Raw genomic sequence first — 16,869 nt, forward strand, 5'->3', positions numbered from 1 at the left:
ATTAATTGAAATTATTAAAGTGTTTACTCTTGCATTATTTACAGCTAGAATGTCAGCAAAAAGCACTCTATGCTTTCTCATAAGTAATTCTACAGTGTATATTAAGAACATAATATAACTTCCATTGAATATTGGGTCTTTCCAGGTGGGCCTGCTATAAGCTTTCAATTTATGCTGATTCTCTGGACAACTTCAAAATAATTCTTCTCTGGGAGTGCATGAAAGCTAATGCATTCCTGATGGATGGGTGTGATGCAAGATATAGGCATTTGCTGTCATCAAATCTACCAGCAGGATTCACCGGAAACCTAGATACTCTTATCAGACAACTGCACTGTGGATAGAGTGACCAGCAAGACACAGATTGAGGTTCAGTTTTCTAAACTTAGACAACTTTACAAAACCTGAAGAGACATAGATTATAACTATAAAGTATCAATTCTATGTTTTTATTAAGTCATTCTTTGATTTCATCTTAGACATTCTATTCAGTTTCATCATAAATATTATGAGTTTTTAATTTCCTAGCACAAAGTAGATGTTTCTTCAAAAAAAAAGAACTGACCTACTGCCATATTTTAAAGTGAATAAGACCTTGCCCATGATTTCTTTTTTTTATTTTATTGTATTATGTTAATCACCATACATTACATCATTAGTTTTTGATGTAGTGTTCCATGATTAATTGTTTGTGTATAACACCCAGTGCTCCATTCAATACGTGCCCTCTTTAATACCCATCACCAGGCTAACCCATCCCCCCATCCCCCTCCCCTCTAGAACCCTCAGTTTGTTTCTCAGAGTCCATAGTCTCTCATGGTTCATCTCCCCCTCCGATTTCCCCCCCTTCATTTTTCCCTTCCTACTATCTTCTTTTTTTAAATATATGATGTATTATTTGTTTCAGAGGTACAGATCTGAGATTGAACAGTCCTGCACAATTCACAGCACTCACCAGAGCACATGCCCTCCCCAGTGTCCATCACCCAGTCACCCCGTCCCTTCCACCCCACCCCCCACTCCAGCAACCCTTAGTTTGTTTCCTGAGATTAAGAATTCCTCATATCAGTGAGATCATATGATACATGTCTTTCTCTGATTGACTTATTTCGCTCAGCGTAATACCCTCCAGTTCCATCCACGTCCCATTGTAAATGGCAAGATTTCACTCCTTTTGATGGCTGCATAATATCTGCTTGGCATTCACTCACATAGCAAGGAAAGATTCACTAGCATGAAAAGAAAATGAAGGTGAAGAAAGAACAACATTCTAACAACTGTCTTCCAAGTGTTACTTTTAGGTGATTCTCCACAGAAAATAAACCAAAAGTATACAAAAATCCAGTCACACTCTTTATTGTACAGCAGTTGGGACTGTCAAGTTACCTGGGTTCTAATTTTCACCTTTACTTCTGAAAAACTAATTATAAGAATTTGTCATGTGACATCATGGGGCCTCTTCTTCCCTATTAGTGAAATCAAATGTTTTGCACTAGATTTTTTTTCTTGTTAATCCAAACTATGGTATAGATGACAAAACATCTAAACTCCCTGTTCTAAATTCAAGAGGAAAGGAGAACAGTGTAGGATATAAAGAGAAAAAGGAAGATAATGTAACCTATCACCAATTTTTGATAAGATGAGGAGTGAATGGGTAAGGCAGAGAATATTAATTCCTTCAATATCTATTTTCCTCTTCCTCCTTTCAATAACAGCAACTCTCAAATTTTATTTTAAGATTTTATTTATTTGACAAAGACAGAGACAGCGAGAGAGGGAACACAAGCCAGGGAGTGGGAGAGGAAAAAGCAGGCCTCCCACCAAGCGGGGAGCCCAATGCTGGGCTCGATCCCAGGACCCCAGGATCAAGACCTGAGCCAAAGGCAGACGCTTAACAACTGAGCTACCCAGGCGCCCCAGCAACTCCCAAATTTTAGCTAGATACATGACTACTCAGTTATGTCCTACATTTCCCAGCTTCCCATGAAGCCAGGTACGACCATGTGACTGAATTTAATGGTCTTAGAATGAAAATTCCCTTAAAGCAAAGCTATTTCCCTTGACTTCCTATTTATATATGATATAGATCTGAGATGCAGATGAAGACGATTCTCTAGGTCATAGCTGAACAACAAAATGGAAGAAGCCTGGGTGCAAGAATGCCCATATGAAAACAGTGCTATCCCATTAGGCTGGCCCACTCACCTTAGAACTATTAAGTGGGAAAAATAATTCTATTTCATTTCAGATATTTTGTTTTGGGGTCTCATGGTTACAGCAGCTTAGTCTGTAATCTAATTTGTATAATGTTGTTTAAATCATATTTACTTTGCTACCAATTTATTTTTTGCAGTGTAGCATGCAGGTTAACAAGGACTTTAATTTTATTTGATTTTATATCAATTAGGAATCCTGATATATGATGCAAAATATAGGGGAAGGAAGGACCTTAGAAATTTTAGACTGGTTATCTCACAGAAAAAAGACAAACAAATGAGTGATTACCATGACAAATATTCCAACTTTTTTTCTAAAGGTTGGTTATAAAATGAACATTTTATAATTTTCCAAACTATCCCATTGATCATGTGGCTATTGAGTTACTTAATCAGAGAACTCAGTACTAAGATCTTACACAGATTGAAATAATTCAAGATTACTCTACCTTCAAGCCCTTTTCCCTTCAGTTCTGTGACGTTTTTACCAATAACAGAACACCTTGATTCTTTCCTCTTCTACTCACAAGCTTTTACACCTTCTGAGTTCTCTCAGTCTTCCAACAGATTCCACTTAATAATTATCATCTTTATCACTAACAAAGAAGCATATTTCCCAATATTATAAGTTCTTCAGATCACAGAAATATTTCAATATGGGTAAAATCAACATTTTCACAGTTAATCACATTATTTTGGATCTGTGGTCTAAAGAAGGTGTTCATGCAATATTTTCAAAATAAAAATTAAAAATCCTGATATGGACACTGACTACATTACTTACTTTATCTGATGATATACCACTTTAAAAGCTGGAGTACTTTCCTAAGGCAATCAAAATTTACTAACTTAAAATCAATGATTTTTCAAACCATTATGTAAATGAATTTCCTTTAAAAATAATGTCTATTTGGTAAATCCATAGAAAATTGCTCAGATGTTATCTAAATATCCCACAAAGGTTTTTTTGGCTTCTTTTATAAGAAGTATCAAGGCTACATTGAAAAAAAAAATACAGGTGCTAGCCAAGCGTAAGCCTCAGAAAACATCTAACTATGGTGCCCTCTGGAAGAAAACATACAGGGAAATCTGGGAAGACATCAATGGAGGATCAGGTTATAACAGCCTATGACTTTGAGAAAGAAGTTAAAAAAGATCTGAGTGGTTCAGAGGAGGATGTTACTGAAGGGAAGTCTCCAGTAATTGATAAGCATGGGAAGAAAAGGATTTCTGCAGCAATATTTGAAGATGTGGGGGGTGAAGTACAAAATATGCTGGAAAGATTTGGAGCTGACATTAACAAGGCTCTTCTTGCCAAGAGAAAAAGATTAGAATTGTATACAAAGGCTTCTCTCAAAACTAGTAACCAGAAAATTGAACATGTTTGGAAAACCCAACAAGAGCAAAGGCAGAAGCTTAACCAAGAATATTCTCAGCAGTTTCTGACTTTGTTTCAGCAGTGGGATATACATATGCAGAAAGCTGAGGAACAAGAACAAAAACTAGCTAACATGTTTCGACAGCAACAAAAAGTTTTTCAACAATCTAGACTTGTTCAGAGCCAGAGACTGAAAACAATTAGACAGTTATTTGAGCAGTTCATAAAGAGTATGGAGGACTTGGAGAAGAATCATGATAATCTACTTACTGGTGCACAAAATGAAGTTAGAAAAGAAATGGCTATGTTGCAAAAAAAAATTATGATGGAAACTCAGCAGCAAGAGATGGCAAGTGTTCAAAAGTCTCTTCTATCCATGTTATTCTGATGACTCTTTGAAGGAAGAACTTGAACCTAAGTAATATGATACAATTATAACATTAGCTATGAGGCATGTAATTCTTATAGAGTGGTTTAAAATTTCTAGTTTAAAATAATACATCGTGTTAATTGTTAGCTTAAGTGCAAGAACCCTCCTTCTGTTAACCTTCACATAAAGCTGAACAGTTATGTGAGTAGTAGCAATTCCTAAATTAGGGGAAGGAAGGACCTTAGAAATTTTAGACTGGTTATCTCACAGAAAAAAGACAAACAAATGACTGATTACCATGACTAATATACCAAGATTCCAGCTCTTTAATAGTTAATAGCGAATTTTTCTCTTTAATACTTGTCAATTAACTTTTAGCAATAAAGATGATTTAATTTAAAAAAAAATACATACTATTTCCCTTTTTGAACTGCAACATTCTCTTTAAGACAGACTTCATGTTACATACAATGGCATGCCCCAAACCAAGAAAGTATACCCAAATTCTTAAGATTGATGTCAGTAAATACCTAAGTGCCTTACTCAATAGATGTTACAGTAGCATCTCCAGCAACAAAGAGCTGGCATTCAGCCAAGCTATGAGCAGCAAAGCCTGTGCCTATGGGGGCTGGGCTACAGTAAGAAACCCACACAGTGCCAGGATGGTAAGCCAAGAAAGGCTGACCACTTTGGAGCTGGCAGGGGAAACACAACATAAAATTTTGCTAGAGATCATTACTTTGTATGGCAGATACTGGCCACTGCTGGGAAGCAAAAGAAACTGATCAATTTGTTGTGAAGAAGTAATATAGTAGGTGGTTCATCTTGAGCAAAGCCACAAAGAGACAGAGGTCCCTCAAAAGTTGGCATTCTATTGTATATGTCATTGGCTGAAATATACTCCGAAATAAGACTCAAAATTAATGTCTGAAGGACACATATATATAACATCACAAAATTTGAGACAGCTTCCTCAACAAGGAAAATGCAATTTTAAATTTCCATCATCATCATTATTTTCATCATAAGCCACTTAAGTTACTCAATTTTTAACTTCAGTGTATTTATACATTTATTACAGAATACGTGGGGTGGTGGAAAGAAGGCAAGAAACAAAGATAAAAAGATTGTTTGCAACCTTGGGTTATAAAGGTCGCTTTATGCCACACCAAAATTTTTTTAACATTATACTTCTTTCAGTAAAGAATCTTTTAATGTTTTAAGCATGATCAGATTTGCAGGGAAAAGAAGAGAAATGAGGTAAAGGTAGGGAAACAGGAAATAGTCATATAGGTAAGATTTGTTCTATGGACTGAATGCTTGTGTTTTCCCAAAATTTGTATGTTGAAACCTATTGGATGGCAATTGGAGGTAAGAATTTTAGGATGTGGATTAGATCATGGGGATAGAACCCTCACAAATGGGATTTGTGCTCTTATAAAGAAACGGCAGAGGGTTCCCTTGCTCCTTCCCCCATGTGATAACACAGGAACAAGAAGATTGTATATGAACGAGGAAATGGACTCTCACTAGATACAAAATCTTCCTGTACCTTAATCTCAGACTTGCCAGGCTCCAGAATAGTGAGAAATAAATTTCTGTTGTTTATAAGCCACTTAGTCTACGGTATTTTCGTTATAGCAGCCCAAATGGATTACAACAATTTGGTAAGACTCTGAAGCAAAGTTATGGCCAGGGGAAAGATTTGATTAAAAAAAATAAGATAAATAAAAGGTGGACTTCACAGAGCTTAGTGACTGAAAGGTATCATTTTACAACAGGACTCCCACAGAGCTAAATGTGGACACTGCCACAAATTTGATGAGACAATCTAGACTTGTAAAAAACTCTACTCGAAGTTGCAAATTTTGCTTATTTTAGTTAATTACCAGTACTTATTACATCTGTTTGCCTTTGGAGACCCAATCCAAGATATGTTGCTCTACTCACATCATTAATCCAAATTAAATTGTGTATAATGAGTATAGTATATTTCAAGAATAATTGGGACCACCTGTTTAAAAACACTTTGAACCTAAAGATTATGTCTTCTTTCTTTGTAAATTGCAAAGAAATAAAAGGATATTACTGCCAATGTGTTAAATATTTCCAGGCTTCTTTGTTTCTCATTCTTAACCATTATTTCTCTTACAAGTATTTCAATGACAGGAGGCCAAACCCTAGCTTGTAACAAGTAGTTTAACAGTTTAGCAGTTCTGTGAAGGTCTCCAGTGGACAAGTCTGTATCATCAAACTACCCAGGCTGGCACCTTTCCACTCCTCAATTCTCATTTACAACTGAAAATTCAGTAAATTTTCTTGGCAAGTAATCAGAACACACGAAGGAAGAAAGACCTTAGGAAGACCCTAGGGAGTTAAAAGATAATCCAATTACACTGTTCGCTAAGTGTTTCTGTATCTTTCACACCTGAAAGGAAGAGGTTTAAACCTCTTGAAATATGAGTCATCAAACAACTTTAACTTTCTATTTTTGGTATTATGCATTTCTCCTGTATAGGAAAAAAAGCAATTTTTTCTGTGTTTTGCCATCTTGTGGTATTAAATAAAATTATAACTTGACAAACATATACCTAAGATATAAGAAGTGTTGATCCAATAAGCTTAGAAAGAGCAAAGCTAATGTTTTATTTTGTTTGATTTTTAAAACGTCACACAGCATTTCTGATAATTTTACAGAACATCAAAGATATTTCTCATGTCCTTTCAAAATTAGGGCTCCAGATTTCCATCAATACGCATTGAGCACTTCTCATATATTAGAAACCCAATACATGTTTACTGGGGATCACTTTATTCAAGCTTTCTTTAATTTAGTTAATGTAGAGGTAATGGTTTAACTTTTCCATTCTTATAATCTGAAGGCTAAATCATGATTTGTGTTGTAACACATATTCATTCCATTTATTTTTCAGTTTCAAGTAAGCAGTCATACTAAAATTTGAAAACCATGACCAATATACCAGAAAAAAATAAGCAAATAAAAGTAGTTGACTATTACAATCAAATTAAATTTACAACAAATTTAACCCAATATGATGCAATTGGGTTAATAGTACCCAGACTACATGGCTAGGAGGCATAAGTAGTAAGAGTTCACATAAATAATTGTAATTAAGATGATTCTTACAGGATCAATTTTTGGCTTTCCTCTTCTCACTTATTTCTTTAGTGCTTATGATTAGTATCCCTTACATTACACTTTGCATCAATTAATCATGCCAGTCTCATTTCAATATTATGGGAAATGTGCATCAAAATACTCTGAATAATATTCCCTGACAGATAAGCCCCTCTTGACACTGAATTTAACTCCACAGTGCACCCAAAGCTCATCTCCCCTGTCTTTGCATTTCTATTCTGCTATGTCTTTTACATAGCACAGAGTGACTCAAGCATCTTGGTTGATTCTCAAAAAGTATGGCTCTTGGTCACCAGTCACCAAGTGCAGCGAGGCATGTAAAACAGCTGACACAGCATAAAATCGCAGCCAAGAAGCTACAGAGGCCTGAGTAGTGGGAACCACTTGGATCAATCTATTCCAGGGAAGGGCCCTGAGGTTGGAGGCGTACACTAGAGAAAAGCAAAGAGCACATCAGGTTCTCTTTCTATCAGATCAAATATTTCCAAGGAAGAAAAGGAATACACTCAAAAACATTTGTGCCATGCTTATCCACTAACTTTGGGAACAGCTACGTGGAGATAGATTGCCTTGATGTGTTTTGTCCCTGCTTCTTTCCCCTCAACAACACTTTGACAGTGTTCTATTCATGTATGTCATTTACTGACAATAACTCGTGTTTGTTTCATTTGAAAAGAACCGTATTATAAAAGCAGAACTGGGATCCCTCACTTTTTCCACTCTTGATATACAGAACCTATGGAAATCCTTTTGTATTCTAATGTACATCTGGGAAAACATAAATCAATGAGCCAAAATGTCAATATGACAAAGTGGTTTCAAATGTGAGATCTACAATCAGAAGGCACAGGTGCTGCACTTGATATGCTACCTTGGGCAAGTTTCTTTAGCTTCTACATACTTTAGTTTCCTCATCTGTAAATTAAAGATAATAACTGTACCAACTTCACAGGGCTGATGTGGGAATAAATAAGTTAATGCATGTGAAGCATTTAAAATGATGACTGGCATAATAATAAAAATAAAATGAAAATAAAATAAAATAAAATAAAATAAAATAAAATAAAATAAAATAAAATAATGACAGGCATATAAAATCAATAAATGTTAGCTAGTATAATTACCTCTATCTGAAGATATTTTCAGAGCTCATGAGAAGGTACTATGGCACACACACACACACACAAAATCCAAAAACCCAGGAGAAAAATAAGACCCGAAGGCCATCTCTGATGAGGGAAAAAACTGCTTCCTCCTTTGAGTGTCATCATTAAGAAGTGATGGACTATTTATGTAATGCAGATTGTTTTATCAATGAGAGGGACAAATGAACTGTAAAGGAAATTACAATACCAACAATGGCAATATCTATTTAAAAATCTTAACATACACTTCTACACTCTCATGTGCCCGACAGAGTCATCCCTGTGTAATTACAACACTGGGTTCCCATTAAGGACAAAGGAAATGGGCAGAAAACTGAAACTTGGCAGTAGAAACTGAAATGAGAAAAGATAGGCCTGTTAAGTAAGAGACAAAAGAAGCCTGCCCTGGGGGGAACCGTATGATCTCTTCTGACCTAGCCTCCTAAACGGACTGATCTCCAGGTTCAGCTTACATAAGATTTCACACCCAATCATTTTAAGATATTGCCTGAAATTCCTTTCCCCAAAAAAAGTGTGTGTATACGTGTGCGCCTGTGTGTATACTGTCTATAACATACCTACTGTTACATATATATTACAATTAGAATAATTCTTAAGATGCACCCCTTCAAAAAGCCAGTAATTATCACTGTATTTCAGCAAATGTGTAATTTATGTTAAGTTCCCACAATGGAAGGGGCACATAGGAAGGTAGGAAGGTTTCAAGACCCTAAAAAACAACAAGAAGGCATGCCTTCCTGAGGGGCAGGGAAATGGGACACTGAAGTGCTGAATTCAGTCCTTGAGAGCACACAATTCTACCGCAAGAAAGCCCTATTGTCTTCAACCACACAGGTGTACATGATGAGGAGAAGCCATGTCTTACAGAGCTAACCACATATGTATCCTAGGAGGAAATAAATAGATAACACATATGACACAGAATGAACACATCCATTAAGAGGAGAAGCCACCGGACATCCTTACACACTAAAATTGCAAGCAATGATCCATTGAAGTAAATACCACAAATAAATATTAACTAATTGAGTATATTATATAATATAATGGGAAATAACAATGGCAGGGAAAATTTTCCTCTTTGTGATGTTCATAGCCCAGCATTAAAATTTAGAAATATAAAAGAGCCTTTGAGAGTGAAACAATATATTATATTGGCACTGTTTTTCAAATGTTCCTGTTAAGTAGTACGGACAATGAAATTTGGAAAAGGTTTTTAGAGGGAATACAAAGGGAAAGTCTTTAAAATTAAGTCAGAAATGTTTCCATTACTTATTCTAGAGAAATCAAGAGGTAAATTTGGGTAATATTTTTAACTCCAAATACACATAACAATCCAAGTAAGTTTCTAAAAATTTAAATTACACTTTTGTCTTCCTCTTTGGTTCTTTGATCCAATGTACATATTATAAGGCCTTTTTATGAAAATAACACACACATCAAAATGTACAGGCAGAATTTCCTCTCTTTTCTCTGCCTGTCCTCTTTCCTGAGAAAACCAATGCACTTCTATGATGCTTTGGTTATACGTAGACTAACAACATGATCCTTGACCTTAACTTGTGTTATATCCTATGAATTTGGAAATATGGGAGATTGATACATAGATTGTGAACTGCTACAGTGGTCTGGAGATTTTCTGGAGCTTCCTGTTCTTGTAGACATGAGGATGGTATAGTGATATGCTTACCATGCCTTAATGTTTCTCTAGAACTTTGGAGAGTGGGGCACCTGAAAAATTAGCATTGGAGCAATACAGCTTTGAAGATGATGAAGGGTGTCAGTTAATTCCAGTGGAATACAGCATAGCCTGCCACTGCTAAGTAAGCAACAGGGATTCCACCCGGCTTCCATAAAAGATGGTTTTGACTCAGGATGACAGTGAACAAGAAGAAAAAAATGGCAAAAGAAGGCATGTACCTGGAAATTTTTCTGTGACTTAAACAGAAAGATTCTTTGGGGAAATTCTATTTTCTCCATGGAATAATAAAAAAAAAATCTTGATAATGGGGAAACATTTCGTAAGAATATAGGATGGTCACAATTTAGGCAGCTTTATATTGCTAGCTTATGAGTGTTTTACTCAGCACTGCTTGGTACATGGGAGACTGAATAAATATTTGGGGGCCAAATATTATGTTGTATACCCCTGACTACAGACTCTGACTTGAAAATACATATAAGTTAGGAAACAGAGGAGAATGTAACTTCCAGGAGTAGAAATATGACTATGATACCTGAATTATTGTCCTGTCCTTAATTTCTGTGACAAAATCAAAGGAAGACATAAAGCAGATTATGAACTGATAAACTGACCTTCTCAATGGCTCCAGATGATACAAGGTAACAATGGCATAAACTGGCACAATTTAATAAGAGGCAGATTCCTTGTTAATTTGATGGCCATTTACCCCAAAGTGAAAAGTCGTATCTCTGATTTTGAAACCCATTTGTGGGAAAAATAAAAAGTGGAAGAATATTGCCTCCAGGGCAAGATTAACAAGTCTTTCCTTTCTCCATCCTCTCTCTTTTTCATCCTTTATTCTACTTCTCAGTAGAATTTCTGACCTTTATTGTAAAGATTCTAGGTCACTGTACTGGGACATTTCAGGAATAGAAACTTATATGGGTATTTTTCCACCTTGGACAAATGACCTAGACCACTTCATTTAAAAAACAGGAAGCATTCTATTGCTCTTGCTTATTATGTTCTGGTTCTGTATTCTAAATTAACCTTTCTTGGAATTGGAAGGAAGCTATGTTCTAGACCTTTGTCCTAAGCTATCAGGTCCATCTAACCAAAGGAATTGGAGTATATCCTGTGATACAAATCCCACAATGCATGTAATTAGCAGGTAAATAGTAAAAAGGAGTATGTGCACTCAGACTTCCCCAGCTTTGTTTTCTCATGTAGCTGTTGATGGAGCCCCTTTTGAATACAAACTACACTTGAGAAATATAACTTTGTATAGTTTTTTAAAAGTATAATTCACAGCAGTTCCAATAGAGTAAATGCATTAATAGACTTGCATAGCTGATTAGTTAAATAATTGCATGCTTAAAAGGAATTTTATAAAATTCACTAATTCTGTGTTTAAGTGTAATACTTTTATTGTTCCCTTACAAAGTAAATCAAATAGGCAATGAATGATAACAAGGTATCCAAGTTAAAATAATACATTTAATTTAACTTGAGATTAATGATGGCAGCTTTTAAGCAATTAACCATGTCATAATCAAATACTGATTTTTTTCCTTTCCTTTTTTAGCACCTAATGTAAGTACCTACACTAAACCAGGTAAGTAAGGTCTGCAATAATAATAAGAAAGAACAGCAATTATGTTCTCTGCAATTCTATAATCTCAACCTTAAGAAGATTTATTATTATAATGTGGTATTTAGAAAATATATGGGCTTATTAAACAAGGCAAGACCTTGGTAATATGGTATACTGTTGAACTTTCATTTGATTTAAGAATCAGAGAATCAGTCAGAGAGCAATTTGATATATCATACCCTAATGTATGTTATCTCTCTTACACTATTCAATTATTATACATACACTTCTATAATTTTAAGTGCACCATTTTCACTAAGTTCCACCTTGAACACCTGTGCTTAAACATACATGTGCACACATGCACACAACCAAACACTCAAAATGGAAAGCACATAAGCTCTCTAATTAATCAGCTATATCTTGCATTCAGAAGTAAATAAATTTTAAATACAGCATGAGTTCCCATTGTCCAGTGATTTAAAATATAAAACATTTTATGGAGTTAGAGGTCCACTTGCTACCACCCAAATATTTATATCAGAAAAGGGAAAGATTGGACATACTGATTTTCTTAGAGGGAAAAATCTTTTCAATTTCATCAATTATATAACATGAATTCTATCTAGGAATACAATCTTGGTTTTCTATAAGAAAAGCAAGCACTCAAAATTAATATTGTATATATTCTTTCTCTGTGTTCACTTTCCATGATTAGAAGTTTTGTCATTATAAAATCTTTTTAGATAAATGTATCGTACATCATCAATTGGAATTTTTATTAATAATTTACTAACAGGTATATAAATTATTGTTTATGTATTTACTTGTCAATGTATCATCTTAGATACTACTGCTTTGTGATATAAAACCTCTCTGTGAACTTGGGAAGTATATGTCACCTTTGTAGTTTTTAACCTCTGAAGTCTTTAGCTTCCTCTTTAAAATACAGGGGCTGAAATGAATTTTTATGTGGTTACTTCTAGCTGTGACAGTTTATAACATGTATCTCAGGGAAATAAAAACAATGTAATTAAACTGTGCATATTTATCTAAACATGATATTGTAAAATAGAATATATAATAAACTAAGAGGAGAAAAAAAGGAAGTCAAAAGACACTATGTAATTTCTTTCATTTTTATCTTCTCATAACCTTTTGGTATTAAATAGAGTAACAAATCCAAAAATACTTACTTATGTAATATTTTTTCAGTAGCTGGAGGAAAGGGTGGTTTAGAGGAATTTTAATCCACTCCCTTCCTTCCATACTCTCTTCCACATAAACATTTAATCCACATAGCAACAGGGTCCAGTCACCTCCAATATGGGGGGACAATTTCCTTAGCCCTTCTCTAAACAAGATGGCTGCCACAACTCCTCTTTGGGTTCTCAAGGTGCCACAGTATAATCTAACAATATGCTAAATGCTACTATTAATTATATTACTAGTTATATTATCTTGTTCCATGAGATTTTGGAACTTAAACTGTCTCAAATTGTAGGTCAATTTGTCTTTACTGGACAGAGGAGAAAAACCCAGGAGAAAACTCGGAGAGTCCAAGTTACCTCCCTGGAGTCACACTGCCAATTATAAAGATGAGAGAAAAATTCAAAACATTTGATTCTACACTCATATAAGGGTTCACCTAATGGGCAATGTTCATTTTTGATTCTTCATTCATTTTCTTTCATTCAACACATTTTTAAAGGTTTGAAAAACATAACCATTATTGCAAGTACAGTTAACTTCCTCATGGATTCTACCAGCGGAAATTCATTTATTCTTTATGGATGCCAAATTGCGGTTGAACAGCCTGATTAAAATCCAGTGAACTGACAGCAGTCATAAAAAATTTGCACTTAAATATATAAGGAGATAAATTCAAATTACACTCAACTGGATACAAAATCCTTCTCATCCAATTTTCACTATAAACTCGTAAATTAGTATTATCAAATATATACTATCATATAATTTGCATTGCTAAAGTTTATTAAATTCATTATAAGTTTAAGTCCAAAATAATACTACCGAAATTAAGTTATTTTCTCCAAACAACAGAGGAATCTTGAAATAAAGTTATTTGTTGTGTTAAATGTGAGAGACGCATATTGATATATTCAATTAGACAATTTTGAAAAATCACATTTTTTAGAAATTTCTAAAAACAGAAGACATTGGGTAGGTAAGTTTAAAATGTGTAGTATGCGTTTCAGGTCACCTGTTATCAAATCACCACATAAAATCCATCCATTTCCCACCTTCACCTATAATCCAGTCTTAGAAATGCAAAGATATTGAAAGTTAATCAAGGATACACCTCTAACTGCAAAACAATTTACCCAGTGGTAACCACAATGGTCATGTGCACTATTAGCCATTCCCAAAATTTTAACAGAGTATCTATCTAATTATTTTATAACAACAATATTTTAACTTTTCTCTTACACTTAATATTACTAAAGAAAAACATCCTTTGCACTTGCAGTTTGCATCCGCATCCAAATAGTAATACACAGGAGAGATAGAATGCCATTCCATTGAGAGAAAAACAAAAATTTTAATAGTTCAGTCTTTTAGTATCACATTTAATTAACAATATTTTACTTTCTAAATCAATTGTTTTAAGTAAATAGCAATCATATATATCCAAAGGGTTCTATAAAATATAAGATTATGTGTTCCACAAAATCATCTTTAAGTTACTATAGTTACAGGACTAGACCTGCAAATTCTATGTTAGTATTAAAGGAAAAGAAAAGTATGTTTGCCTTCACCAACTGCAACTGTAAGCAAATGCAGGTATACAGCACTTTATTAGTAAGAACTCCTTTAGTAAGCACACCTTAGAGGAATTAATCATTCATTCCCTGCAGACTGCTTATGTATTTCATAGGGCCATTATCTGATCTGAATAACAAGAACAATTGCATAATAAAACACATTACTGCTGACACTAGCAACTTTATTTTTTCAACTTTAAAGTTGCAACCACCTCTGTATTGCATAGAAAACTTGTGGCAAAAAAAAGAAAAAGAAAACAAGGAAACAAAACAAAACAAACCCCGACAATTTGATCACCCCATCCAGTTTTGACTTTTTTGAAAGTGATCAAATATAATATGTACAAGCCTGACTAGAAATGGTTTTAATTCAGGCTATCTTCCTTAGCACAAAAACATAATTAGAACATAGGCAGAATGTGTGTCACATTAATTTTCATGTTAATTGTAAATCTTTGCTTTCAGCAATTTGAACAAGATCAACAATCTGTCATGTCTTTTCTACTGTAGAAAATGTGTCTTATAATAATATATGTAATAACATGTTTGAACCACTCTTAAAAAATTGGCTACTTCAGTACACTCTTACCTTTTATTTTTCAAGAATTGCTTTTTCAAACATCAGATATCCTTTCAGATATGTGAGGTCACAAGTAAGCAGAGGTCATATGCTTTACAAATCTGATCAAACAAGGGCTTAATTTTAAATTACTTAAATTCATTTTAAACCAATAGCAGAAATGGCAGCTAAGAATAGCAATACCTCTAAGAAAACCCATTTGGATAGAAAATAAAATAATATACAAGAAACAATGACATATCTTTCCCAAAAGATTTCCATATATTATAACTTCATGTCAACAAATTCATCAATTATCCTACTATTATTTCATTACCCTAAAAACTTATGTCCCAAGATATTCAGAGCTTTTGACATTCAAGAACCATAGCAACTCTAAAAGATCTTTCCTTTTTTAAAACCATTGTACATTAGTTTACTCTTAAAATTTTAAAAATCAATGCCAAATGAATATTGCCACTTTTATATACTCATCTGAGTAAATATAAAGGTAACATTTTTTTTTTTTACTTTATCAGTATTGGCAATTAAATAGAAGAGAGCCCTTAGATATTATTTAATGGTAAGGTGTTCTGTTGAAAAAAAAAATTCTGCGAGATAAGTGGCTTTAATTTTCAATCTGGTTCATAACTCTTAAAGATATTTGCTTGTAAAAGTGTGCTTTACACTGAAACAGAAAATTGAAAGTTAAAGATAAAACAAACTTTTAAAATTACTGTTCTACACTAGTCAGCATGAATGCTATTATGTCAGAGAACTTTGACTTTGTTAAAATTCAGCTCTGTTGTATCTAAATTGCAATTCCTACTGTATCTACTGTATATGTAACAATGCAAGAAGAATTAGATTCCGAGTCCATTTGGCAGTAATAAAGAAAAAAAATGCTGAAATGTTATTGATTCTCTCCCTCTTGTGCAAAACAAACTGACTCAACTATATTTTTACTGACATAACACAAGGGTTTTATTTAGATATTACAAAATACTGGCAAATGTTAGACTGTATATCTTTTATTCTTTTTAAATATATCACTAACCCCTTCACAGAGAGAGGAATAGTGTCCTACTTGTTCTTACAGAAATGCTGCAGCTACTGACATGGTGATGTTAGCCCCAAGAAGAATACTGCCTGCAAAAGTTTTTGATGCAGAGATATTCAGCCCTAGGAGACACCTTAAACCTGTCACTGGCTGCTGAGTCCCTGTCACAGTTTATAACCTGCTGTGTCAAAGTCACAGCCTCAGCTCCTATCCTCTCCAAAGCATTTTTCACATTCTCTCTCCAAATTAATTTCATCCAAATTATCCGAACTAGCCTAGTTCCAGGATTTTCTTCCACATCTCATCTACCTACAAGCATTAGAAACCTCAACAGGATTTTCTCCCGGTCTTTCAAACCATCTTTATTAACTTTCCCTTGACCCAATTTTTTTGCAAGCTGTCTTCAGGACTAAAGATAAAGCAAGCAACCAAGTGAAGTCAGAGAAGGATGGGAGTTGGTGTGCGTTAAGGTTGAGGTGGAAGGTAGCAGAAGTGAACCAGGTTAGAATTCTCATCCTTTTTCTGGGTAACCATCCTTAAATCTTAGAACCAACCAACGTTTCACAAGCCAGGCTTCCAACAGCCCTTAAACAATAAACGTTTAGAAATCAGATCCTCAGTAAGGTTCCCCATACTGAAGTCTTCTCAATGTTCTTCATAAATAAATAAATAAATAAATAAATAAATAAATAAATAAATATATATAAATAAATAAAACAAATAAATAAAGAGCTTAGCAAACCACTTCTCAATTAAGAACTACTTAAGTTATATAAGTCAACTTCGTCCCCGGTAAAACGAACTGTGACTACACCATCTGAAGGGAGAGCATTCAGCATATGCCTCACTTTAGAGAAGAGAAATACAAAAGCACAGTTTACTTACTAAAGCAGCCG

General features: G+C 34.3%; 1 pseudogene; it reads left to right on the top strand.

Moving 5' to 3' along the window:
* Positions 1-3,198: 3,198 nt before the first annotated feature.
* On the top strand, positions 3,199-4,143 carry LOC102739334 (synaptonemal complex protein 3 pseudogene; annotated as a pseudogene).
* The last annotated feature ends 12,726 nt before the right edge of the window (positions 4,144-16,869 follow it).

This window comes from Leptonychotes weddellii, chromosome 14 (assembly GCF_054177405.1).
Source record: "Leptonychotes weddellii isolate Sample4059 chromosome 14, ASM5417740v2, whole genome shotgun sequence".
In the NCBI taxonomy this organism is placed as follows: Eukaryota; Metazoa; Chordata; class Mammalia; order Carnivora; family Phocidae; genus Leptonychotes; species Leptonychotes weddellii.